Below are 13228 nucleotides of genomic sequence, written 5' to 3' on the forward strand. Positions count from 1 at the left end.
CCTCCTCCTCCTCCACCATCCCTCTTTCCCATTGCTCTGTGTCTCCCTTTTCCTGCTCTCATCCTCTCTATTTCCCCTATAAATCCACCACTCTGCGTACTAAATTTCTCATGCACCACCTCACCTTTGTTAATCTCCCTGCTCTCCTTTCTCCACTCTTTCTTTGAATCCTTAACTCCCATCTCTCCGCCGAGCTGTTCTTCCCCTCTGCATATTTAAGCGGTTCTATAGATACTCAACCAGCTCTGCCCTATACACCTTTACCTCCTTTTCCTGTCTCACCCCAACAGCTTAGACATCCCTCAACTCTCTCTCTCTGTCTCTCTCTCTCTTTCTACCAGCCCATTTTTGCCTCCCTCTGTCTCGTTCCTCTCGCTCTCCTGATTGATGCAAGCAGACGGCCTCTATCAGTGTTTTATACATAATCCAAATAAGATGTGCTTGTGCCTGCATTTCTGAAAGTCCTAGTCAGTCCCTGACACGATGTGCTGACAGAGGATTCACAATACGCAAGAGGCGCACGCACGCACACACACACACACACACACACACACACACACACACACACACTCACACACACAATTGTGGATATACATAATTGTGTACATTTACATGCAAACACTCGCACTCTCATTCGGATACCCTCAGAAAAAAACACACAACGCCAAGGGATTATTTCTAAAAGTTATGGCGGACAAGACAAAACGCTGTGTGTGGTTATGTGAGGTAATATATTACTTTGTATGTGTGCATGTGCCCAAACGCGTTGTGTGTGTATTTATGAGAAAGCGAGACGGAATGTGCATTTAAATGGCTGTGTTAAGTATTGCTGACCCATCAGTTTCTTCTCTTCGTGTCCCGTCCATACTAAGGCAGCAGAGCAGGATGCATGTAAAGCTTTATGGAGACACATAACAATTGTAATGCTCCTATCTGTTCCTTCCCGCCACGCAAATGCACCAATGAAAGAATACAAGAAGGATTCCAATCAATAAAATGAATGCTGATTAAACTAATCACGTGTTTCTGTAATGTTTGGATATTTGTCTAGCCATTTGGACACCTGAATGCTCCAACCCCATCAATCTTGAATCTTGATATCTTTTTATTATCATATTGCCATGTATTATTATACCTAAGATGTGCTATAACTGTGAGTTTGCATGCCCTTCCTGGACCAATAGTTTGTAAGCCCAGAGGAAAACATCACTCTTAGGGGTCTAGGCCTTTGGAGTGGGTGAGATAGATAGACTCATCAAATATAGCATATGCAATTTCATATTGATAAATATTTTGGCATACTATATTTTCTGGAAAATCGATTGAGAAACTGTAGAAACATGTGTATAAATAGTGTATATATATGAAAAAGATCTGACTGTGTCTTTGTTTTTGGTTACTTAAGGCATATACTGGATTAATGGAAGTACTTCTAGAGTGATCGCCTGACGTCTGGGGTGTGACTCATGCCCCGGATGCCTTGCTTCAGGGAAACAAGGACACACTTCTAGCTTGCAAGCTTTGCGCTATTTACATGCAATTTACACTTATTTACTATCAAAATGGGTCGTTTTGGGACAACTGTGTGTACTTCGTCCATGCCATGCAAATCCCTGCCATGGACCAAGTACACACTGCAATACACTGGTAAGAGCAAATGACGTTTAACCATGTATCCAGCTAATTGAAATAGCTTGTCACTATATTGTGTGAACAGTTAACTTCATTTAATATTGTAGCTGACACTTTATATTGTTGGGTTCCAATGTTCCACCGAAACAAGTCTTTCTTCCAAGACCATTATACATAACCAGCGTCAATGCGTCCGGAGCTTAGCGCCGCCCAAGAAGATTATGGTTGGTTTAAAGAAATGCAAACACCCCAGAACATATTTATTTATCCTATCCTAGAATGTATGTGTTGAGTAGCCAGACCTTACTCCCCAGTGTTGTGGATATAGGTCTTGATATGTGATTTTAGGTAAGGCAAGGAGAGGACCTTTAAAAAACAGGTACACAACATAGTACTTAAGGCTGACAAATCAAGGTAGCTGATCACATTGATGTAAAAGTCACAATACAAAACTAAAGGCCTTTGCATCACTTAACATTAGATAAGCCTCCTGTTCACCATGGTTTTTCGCAATAGCAACTATTGCAGAGTAACATCTCCTAACCTTTTCAACATGGCCCAAGTGTGGACTGAATGCTGTTGGATTAACTTAAAGGCTGCAGCATTACAAGGGGAAACATGCAAAGACAGAAATGCATGTCTTGCACCAGCCTCGACCATCACTGATACATTCATAACCATCATCTCTTTTAACTTCTATTTTATTATTGTTTTTTTAAGTAAAACCGTTGCATGAATAAATGAATATCTTGCAAAACGTTTCACATACAGTAGTATGCAAGCAAATAGGAACTTAATGAGAGGCCAAAAATGAACTGGCCTTGCTGATATATTATATTATATTATAAAACATGCAGCAAAATGGACTCTCTCATAACGTATTTCATCATAAATGATGAAATTGATGCCCAACTGATCAAGTGGATGAAGTTGCGAGCATCCCTCACGCTTACAATGGCCATTAATTAAGGCTTCGATGGCAGTTTTACACTTCATTAGTGATGCAGCCTGTGAGACAACAGAAAAAAAAAAAAATCTTCCTCCTAATCATAACATCTTTACCTCACTGCCACTAGCTCTCTCCCTCTGCTCTCTCTCACACAACGGGTGGCAAACATCACGCAAGCATCAATCAATCAATCAATCAAAACCTTTATTTGTCCCCAAGGGGCGATTCATTTGCTGCAGTAGCAAGAAACTGACACACGGTACATGACAACAAAGACAACAACATCTTTTAAAATACAGTATATACCAAATAGAGAAAATAAATAAATAAGTAAATGACCACAACATAAAGTTTAAACCCCAGTGTACCATATGTGCCAACATTACCTAGTCCTCCCAGAGTTAAGCAGAGAGATGGCAGAGGGAACGAGGGAGAGTTTGTACCTATTTGTTTTGGCTGGTGGCTGACTGAATCATGTAAGAATAAAGCCAGAACAGTAAGGTAAAAGACCAAAAAACACTCCTTTTTTTGTTCCACTTTTCTTTCAACACTACTTAAAATGATCTACACAAGAGTGACATGACACTGTCATGACACAGTCATGACACATAAACCCTCACCCTTACGCTTACACCAACCCTAACTCTAACCCTAACCCTCACCATACCTTGTCTTGACAAAACCAAATGACACTTACTAAAAGAATCGTAGTGTCATGTACGTTTATGACTTGTTTATAAAAGCCAATAATACGTGTATGACAGTGTCTTGTCACTCTTATGTAGATACCTTCAAGTAAAGTGGAACCATATCACATATTTAAGCAAAAAAACACTGAAGGAAACTGGGAAATGGCTTGTGAGTTTTACCAATTACCACCCTTTGACATCTTAGCCTTAAAAAAACTAAAACAAACAATGAGTTCCCTCTTTTGTATCCCTTTTGTTGTTAAAAAAATTATATTTATTAATTATATTATATATTGGCTTTCACATCTCAAAGCAGTGGCAATCAGGGCTTTAAATGACGTGTTTTGATCACCAGCCAACATGGCTTGTAGATTTTTTTAAAGTTACCAGCCAATCAGATTTTGCATTAGCCACATGTGTTTTGTAACTTAACTTTAACATCAGCTCCTCTGGTTTGTTTCTCGCCGTTCCATTCATCTTCTCCGTTTCAGCGTAGCTCGCAATCGATACCAAACATGCTAGGCACATGTTCATGGGAAATATAGGATTAGTATTACAAACAGTGTTGCCAGCTAACAGACCAATCTGGCAACACTGAGTCAAACTGTCGATTCAAACAGACGCAGTGTCATTTGATTCATTCATCACCGGCCTGAGTTCATTTTTCATTTAGCGGGTTGGCGAGTGTCAATCATTTAAAAGAAACACAGCACACCCACTTCACGGTTACATCCACTTCCACTGAGGTGATATTCAGGGGAATCATCACATGAGCACACTGTGAATGAAATTGTGTTATTGATATTGAGTGCTGTAGCTAAATCTCGGGACTCACTAGAGACAGAAACGTCAGCTCGTGAAGCTTGGTGTTGATGTGACAAAAAAATTAAGAGATTTCATTGCTGAAAGACATTCCATTTGCTTCAATTTATTACCTGAACATTAGTGTCAGGGAAAGTGATACTGAGCTGGTGATAAAAAGAGAGAAAACACTGGAGAGAAGGGATTATATCCAGATATGCTACTTACACTAATGAATGACTGGGTATTAATGTATAAAGTCAGACCTAAGGGATTCACACCGTGTAATTGAGCATTCTGGTATGCTTGCCACTAAAGCCACGTGGGCGCCACATCCACCTACTACACCACTACTGAACAGGATCCACTTTGTAACCGCAAGCTTACTTCATTAACACACATGTAACACCCCAATCAATCACTCAGTTAACAGAAACTGCTGTGTGTTAAAGGCTAACTCTAGATCATTACAGCATGGGGCCTGTTTTTTATTGTTTAGGTAGTCCTTTCTATTGGTTATAATAACAATAGCACTCACTAGAGTAAGCCAGTCAGAGACATTTACGTCAAGGAATCAACCATTTGCAGTTAAATGTATGTCGCAGAAAGGGACTTTGCTGTGCTCAATGAATCTTAATCCTGCTGGGAGAAAATTATTTTACATACCAAAAAATAAATTACAAAAATTAATGTTTCACACATAGTTTCAAAAAGTATTATCCCATATACAGTACAATGAAGTTAAATGTTATTTCTGCATTCTTAACCCATTCCAGTCTTACTGTAGGAGCAATGAACAGCTATTCATACAGCATCTGGGGAGCAACTTGGGGTTCAATGTCTTGCTCAGGGACACTTTGACATGGAGCGACCACTATCTACGAGCCACAAGCCATTATCACGGGCAGGACTACTACCTTGCTACAAACAGTAACTTCCTGGAGTCTACACTGGTTGCCTAGCAACTATTTTTGAGCCCAGAAAAAACAACAATTACAATATATACAACATGTTAATGAGTGAGCATTATTGGTGCTGGTAAACCGATTTTGTTATCTTTGGAAGATGCCAGGCTAGCTTTCTCCCACTGCTTCCAGCCTTTGTGCTAAACTTGACTAGCTAGCCCCACAGCCTTGTATTAAACAGTAAGATATGCTATGTGGTATTTATTTTCCCAATTACTATATAGTTTTTTACAAAAAAAGAATCCCTGATATAGCACATGTGGAGGAGGAAGGGATGGTGCACAGAGTGGGAGTTGGCATTAGCGTGTCACTAAAGTAATAATCAGAAGTTTGCGATTCTAATGAGTCTGAAGTTAATACGAATGTCAGCTTATAACAAGACAGTGGTAAATTAACCATTTTTTATTTTTTTTAAAAGCGAGCTTATGCCAATCAGCTAAACACTATGTATTATCTTCTGAGATATTAGAACCTAGCAACATTGGTGAGACAAAGTCGTACTTGTTACTTATTACAAACCTAATCTCACTGAATTCCATGGAATGAACAAAAAATTCCATGATGAAGAGTTTGGTGAAATTAACACAGCCCCTTAAGTTAAGCAAAAAGTAATGGGTGGGTGGGACAACAACGGGTTGTGTTTAGGAAAAGAAGAATGGGTTGGGTTTAGGAAAAGAACAACAGGTTGGGCTTACGAAAAGAAGAACGAGTTAGTTTAGGAAAAGAAGAACGGGTTGGGTTTAGGGAAAAAACTAACAAGTTGGGTTCGGGAAAAGAAGAAGGGGATGTTGGATTTGAGAAAAGAAGAATGGGACGGTTGGGGTTAGGAAAAGATGAATGGGATGGTTGGGTTTAGGAATAGAAGAATGGGTTTGGTTAGGGGAAAGAAGAACGGGTTAGTTTAGGAAAAGAAGAACGGGATTATGGGGTTTAAGTAAAGAAGAACGGGTTAGTTTAGGAAAAGAAGAACGGGATTATTGGGTTTAAGTAAAGAAGAACGGGTTAGTTTAGGAAAAGAAGAACGGGATTATTGGGTTTAAGTAAAGAAGAACGGGACTGTTGGGTTTAGGAAAAGAAGAATGGGATGGTTGGGTTTAGGAAAAGAAGAACGGGATGGTTGGGTTTAGGGAAAGAAAAATAGGATGTTGGGTTTAGGTAAAGAAGACCGGGATGGTTGGGTTTAGGAAAAAAAGAACGGGATGGGTGGGTTTAGGAAAAGAAGAATGGGTTGGTTATATTAAGGAAAAGAACAATGGAATGGTTGGGTTTAGGGAAAAAAGAACGGGTTGGTTGGGTTTAGGAAAAGAAGAATTTGAGGGTTGGGTTTAGGAATCTTGACACACGAAAGGTCCTGTTTTGTGTGACCCACCCCCACCCCCCGACCAAACTCCCAATGCAGATGTTTGGGCTTTCATACTACTCGCGTTGTCGCTCTCAATGCAACGTCATCTTCTCATTGACTTTACTTTGGCATTGCTTTCCGTGGTGGCCACACAGACTTTTAAAACATTCCGTTCCACCTCTACGATCCGTTTGTGATCATGTCATGGACTTCTGTGAGACCAGACTGCTTATTACGCTGGGAAACTGAGCCCACAACCTCGGTAGGTACAGCAGATGTGGGTCTGTAAACTGTGATGGATGTTAACAACAAACAGTTGAGTAATCATTTCACCATTCACCTTCATATTCTCTTCCAAATAGGTTTTCCTATCAGACACCTGTTTGCATTACTGCTAATATGTGATATGAATCACGACCAAAACTACCGGAATAAGAACCAAGTTGTGATCAAGCTTGTGATTGGTCTAACATAAATTTTACCTATAAGAGATGTGTGTCTAATACAAAACGGGAAAGATAGGCCGATGGATTAAAAGACCACTCTAATATCTCCATTTAAAAATCCAATATCTAACAGCACTTTGCTACAGGAAAGAAGACAATCAATTAAAGTCATTTGAAATCTCTCTTTCTCTCTCTTTCTCTCTCTTTCTCTGTCACACACACACACCCACACACACACACACACACACACACACACACACACTCACACGCACGCTCACACATCTCTGGTATCTCTTATCAGTGCTTACAGAAGCCTGATTTGATTTAGAAAACACCTAAGGTGACTACTACACGTGTGGGGGTACTGAACCTGGTCCTTTGAACTCTAAAATAGCAGCATTGCCAACTTTAAGGGAAGTCTGGGGGTGGGTGGGGAGGAGGGAAATCCATGGATGCAGGACATGGATGGCTGGTGGCATGACTTTAATAGTATACCTTGTTTACACACACACACACACACACAAACACACTGGTTCATAACAGACACCACACTCCCAGAGAGAGCTCATTAATCACTGTGGCCTACTCTTAAGATTCAAGCGTCACACAACTTTGCCACGGTTAACTTCCACGTCTGCAGCAGGTCATCTTTTTTCTAAATAGAGCACAGATATATCCACAGTGTTTTCTGTCTGTGTTATATTGGCTGGATGATTTTTGGAGGGGTCAGATTGGGAGTAGGGTTTATGAATAAGGAGAGGACCCCGGTTAGCTGCCCCAACATCACTATGCTCTATGTTGCAAGGATCAAAGGAATGCTACATTCAAAGTGCTGACAAGCGCACAATGGATTTGGGGATTTTGTGGGCTGCAAAAGATCTAATGGCTGTTTTTGAAGTGAGGCAGAGAACTCTAGAAATGGAGGCTTTGGAGGATCCTGCCCATGAATCTAAATGCAGCAGGGCAACCACTTTTTATTAAAATTTCCAGCGAAAGTCCAAGTATGGGAATAAATAAATGCATCTGTAATGATCAGTTTAAATTCAAAATTCACTGTGTGTAAGCACAAAAATGTGTGCCTTGTACTCCAGCCGGGGGATGTTCCACGGCGGATTTACTGTTGGACAACTAAAATAATATATATAATATATACACTTTTTTTAGACATTTTAATGCAGAAATATTACATATTGTATCTTAAAATGAATGCAACCTAGCCTTGCCTATCAACAGGAGGTGTGATACTATCCTCATGTTTTATTTTATTTATTTTATTTTCCATTTGCATATAAAAAAAAGAAAAACTAAACATTGAAATGTAGTAAAAGGTTTTTGGGCTTTGCTGAGCAGGATAAGTTGGTGTATTAATAACAGCCAAACATGTCTAAGTACACTCTGTGAATAAATCATGATGTAGACTTGATGATGTAGATCTCATTTCTGTCTTACCCCTTCCCTTTCCCCTAAGTTTTGCACGTTCACGCGAGAATAAGGGATTTCCCTATACTCATTTCGATCGAGGTCTAGGGGTAGGACGAAGGGGTGCAAAGCCCATGCAACCAAGGGAGGACGCGAGCTTACTTGAAACTGAGGGGTAGCCATATGGCTGCCAGATCGACCAGAGAGACCCCTAAATGTAAGTATTTTCAGTTTAAATAATTGATTTAAAAGTTATGACAGTCTTGCTTTGTGCTCTATACAGTCCTGTACATATATACTTGCAACCATGTTCTTAATTGAAACCTTTTAAAAATTGCTAGCTTGCTATGCTAATGCTAATCGCTAACCGCTAAACATTACCATTGCATTGCTGATTTGCACAACAGTCCCGCGTTTCTCTGTCTTGATTGAAGGTAATGCATGTCTACAGTTTTAACCATTAGAGGAGAATTTAGTTGGATATCAGTGCACAACACTACTTGCTTTGGAGACATTGATACATGCTTTATAAACATCATCCTGTATCACACAAGGACGCAGGAGGACACACAGAGTCTCATCCACTTTACACTATTTATACCGTCCTGTATCACACAGGGACGCAGGAGGACACACAGAGTCTCATCCAATTTACACTATGTATACCGTGCGGTATCACACAGGGACGCAGGAGGACACCCCGAGGGTGATCCACTTTACACTATATATACCGTCCTGTATCACACAGGGACGCAGGAGGACACCCAGAGGGTGATCCACTTTATACTATATATACCGTCCTGTATCACACAGGGAAGCAGGAGGACACCCTGAGGGGGATCCACTTTACACTATATATACTGTCCTGTATCACACAGGGATACAGGAGGACACCCGGAGGCTGATCCACTTTATACTACACATACCGTCCTGTATCACACCAGGCTGCAGGATGACACCCGGAGGCTGATCCAGTTTCTTAAATCATGTGTTCATGTTGCACCCATTCATTATCATTGTCTTGCTGCTATATTGTGTTTATTTATTTGTTTGTGGTCTTCTGTGCCTTTTTTTAGTTTTACACATTTGAGTGCCTTTTTATGTGTGTGACATGTAAGTTATGGTTCTAATAGACGATAATGGTTCTATAATATAATACATTTTATGTTATGTTTTTACCTGTTATGTTTAATTTATTGGGCAATAAAGAAGATTTGTGTTAACAAAGAAAGTGTTTCTGAACATCAATGACTTTCAAAACGGTGATAACTGGAAGAGATATACAACACACCATGCAGTGTGTATACACATACGCATACGCAATCAGACCTAAGGACTACACAGTTGAGAACATCTGCACCACCACCACCAAAGTGAATATAAAATAACTATAAATTATATAAATGCACATGACGCTGTTGTCAAAACCCATGCAATCGACATATAGAGACACTTGCAGACGGCATCTTGGAAGTTGGGGATCAATACGGTGATGTAACCAAGTTGTGTCCCATTTCATAAGAGTATGTTTTCACCCCTAGCCCTTACCACTTGGTTTCGAGGGCCAAGTGCTAGGGGTAAGGGGAAGGGGTAAGATGGAGAAATGGGATTCAGCCTAAAACTAGAAAACTTCAATGTCCCCGGGAGGCATTTTGCTGTACAGTACAGGCATTCTCCACAACACAAACATTGAACCTGACATCTACAGCACCATTTATCTAACACATAACATACACACATCAATAAATAGAATACAATAAAAACAGTGTGACAACATCCCCTGAAGCTGCCACTCAGCTGAAGAGATAAGAGAAGCAAGATATGAACATAAAAGACATAAAAGATAAAAGACATAAAAATCAGATTGGTTTGGAGTGATGAGGGGACTGTAACGTACCTCAAATTAATACATGAAACAAACAGGAATGCCGTATTTATATCATGTTTTCTACTTTTCCTATTTGTTAAACCCTTATCTGATTGTGCTCTCTTAGTCGCAATGACATAACAGCACTTGGATTAGCCCCATCCCATGTTTGTTTTCATGACAGTTTTGACGGTAGTGGATGAAAAAATAGATAATCTCACATTTCCTTTTGCCATTTTCGAAACAATCGGTTACAGTTTGTGCTACATTGGCATTTAAACCTGGATATTGTTCCATTATTTTAATAACTGGGTGACACGCTAACGTTACCGCAAGGGAGTTTGCATTTTGTTCTCCATGGTGAAGAAAGCAATAGTCTAATGTACATAGGGCAACAGGGCATGCAATGGGACTTTGTTTACATGCACGACACATTCCTTGTATTTATACTAGTCCCAAAACAATGTGTTACATTGCCAAAAATCATTAATATTCCTCTTATATTTCACTAAATTATTTAAACTTTAACCTAGTTGCCGCTGATCTTTCAAAGACCCAACCAATGATATAACAGCATGTTGTTACCTAGCAACGGGAAACAAACTTCCTTCCCCCCCTTGATGAGGAATTCCTGCGCTGTGCTTTGCTCTGCGTCTTACCCAGCGGTGCAGAGAGCAAATCGCTTATCCCGTGTAGGCGGTTTAAAAGGTTTAGATATGTGACAGTTGATTTGCAGGTTAATGTCAAGCATGGTGTTGGTTAAGAATTCGAAGACCACCTGACTAAATATACAGTGTGTGTAGAATAAATAAATGTATTGTTTGGTGCTGAACTTCTTTTAAATAACACAATCCTCGGTAGAAACTGACGTCTCCAGTACCCCGAACTTGGCAAAGTGGCAATTTAATCCAATTGACTGAGTTCCAGAGGGGAATCTTTCATTTCTCAGGTCAGTGGCATAGTAATGTAGCGTAGCCTAAACCCTGCAAGGCTCCTGTCAATCTGCCTGTCTAGTCCAGTTTCACCAGTCAGGAAGCCCTTAGCCTTGAACACATATTGACAGGAGAATCTCCAATAGTACGTCTGACCCCAGAGGGAGTGTAAGAGGCCGCTAACCACGTCATTAGACCCAGATTATCTGTAACGAAACCTATTAGTAGCCATTAGCTGGAGGAAATGACCCTGACCATATCATTGTAGTTTTACTTCTTCTTTACTGGAAGAAGCCACTGAAGAAGAATGGATTAAGATCAGCTTGAATTACACCAAATAGGCCTGGAACACAGGGGGATTTGAGATAAGTATTGACACACACAAACACACACACACACAAACACACACACACATACACAAACGCACACACACACACACACACATATACAGATGCACATGCATGAACAAACACACAGATATACACTGCTCCCGTGAGGATAAGTTAGATGCAATAAATCCAGCCTCTAAATAGATAGCGCTGGAACATGTGTGGCTTTTTAGATCAGGGCTGATATGATTGTGCAGGCTCAGGACCATAGATACATTGTCCTGCTGTAAACACACACACCAGGCTAGTCTGTGTGTGCCGCAGCTCCCTCAGACTATGCTGACATCAGCGCTTTCCTCCACTTCCTGCTTATTCATAAAGAACTGTGTCCTCAGACAACCCGGGTCCTTTGACCAACCCGTTCTCACTCCAAACTCGTAAAATGTGAATGCTTAGCAGTGGCTGTCAGCATGAGATATAACGCAAAAATAGCCCTTCACTGTGGGAGTAGGATGCACCGGGGAGAGCAGTAGCTTAAAGATGATGTCAAATATCACAGGACGTTCACCCCTGTAGCTTTCTTCTTTTCCCAAACCTAACTGTCCCGTTCTTCTATTCCTAAACCTACCTGTAGCTTTCTTCTTTTCCTAAACCTAACTGTCCCGTTCTTCTATTTCTAAACCCACCTGTAGCTTTCTTCTTTTCCCAAACCTAACTGTCCCGTTCTTCTATTCCTAAACCCACCTGTAGCTTTCTTCTTTTCCTAAAACCACCTGTAGTTTTCTTCTTTTCCTTAACCTATAGTTCCCGTTTTTCTTTTCCTAAACCTAACTGTCCCGTTCTTCTTTTTTCTAAAACCACCTGTAGCTTTCTTCTCTTCCTAAACCTAACTGACCCATTCTTCTTTTCCTAACCCGTCTGTTTTATAAGCCCACCCAAGCCCTTTTCCTTAACCTAGCTGCATCAAAGTGACACCAATAGCCCTTACTCAGCCAGAGATACATATGCACACATACATACACCTAGTAGGCAACACTGCATACGTGTCTACATGCATTCATACACAGTTGTGTGCAACCAAATATCTGCCAAAGTACATATTTAAAATAAGTAAATGCTCATTTTAAATGTGGACATGAAAGAAGACACATATGCACAACACTTCAGTGCATGATGTCATGCCTCAGAACTGATCAATAGCTCTACACCATTTTCAGCCCTAATGTCCTCCAAGAATGAGCGCCTGGTTGGCTAGACAAGTAAATCAATACCATTGGAAAGGAAAAAGGAGTGTGTGCGTTTGTGTGTGTGTGTGTGTGAGTGAGAGGGTGTCTAAATATACTTTTCTGTGAATGAGTCAAACCAACGAATCATCTAATCTCCTGCCATCCTGGGGCAATTCCAGGATTTTAGACTAATAAATATAGGAAATATTAGAGAGATAGAACAACATAATTTCATTCTGCTAAACAAAACATCACATTCATTATTAGTTTCACTTGTTTTCATATTAAACAAATTGAATATCTGAAAATAAAACACATTTTCTATAGGCTCAGTCCGACACCTTTTAATAAAAAACTATTCAAGTGCTCTTTCCATGGTATCAGAATTTCGGATAGTCCATATGGAAATATTATTTAGTCACGTCAGGTCTCCTGCACAATGCCTGTGTGGCGTTTTGTCTTGCACACGTGTCTTACGCGGCGTTGCTGCTGCTAGCCTTGTCTGTACTCATGTATGTTTCCCACTCATAAAATGACATATGGGGAGATACTGCACTCAAGCAGTACTTTGTGTTAAAACATAAATATATACTGATGTGATAACAATCCGTTGGCAGTATTGACGGCAAAA

General features: G+C 40.2%; 2 long non-coding RNA genes across 2 annotated transcripts in view; one reads left to right on the forward strand and one right to left on the reverse strand.

Moving 5' to 3' along the window:
- LOC117936901 overlaps window positions 1-3792 on the forward strand; it is a 23612-nt gene extending 19820 nt beyond the window's left edge. The window contains exon 3 of the long non-coding RNA XR_004655049.1: window positions 3597-3792. This is a non-coding gene — a long non-coding RNA (uncharacterized LOC117936901). The remainder of the gene's footprint in view (window positions 1-3596) is intronic.
- The window catches only part of LOC117936915, a 672281-nt gene that overhangs the window by 61927 nt on the left and 597126 nt on the right, over window positions 1-13228 (reverse strand). The gene's annotated exons all lie outside the window — the stretch shown is intronic.

Source organism: Etheostoma cragini, chromosome 2 (genome assembly GCF_013103735.1).
Source record: "Etheostoma cragini isolate CJK2018 chromosome 2, CSU_Ecrag_1.0, whole genome shotgun sequence".
NCBI classification, from domain to species: domain Eukaryota; kingdom Metazoa; phylum Chordata; class Actinopteri; order Perciformes; family Percidae; genus Etheostoma; species Etheostoma cragini.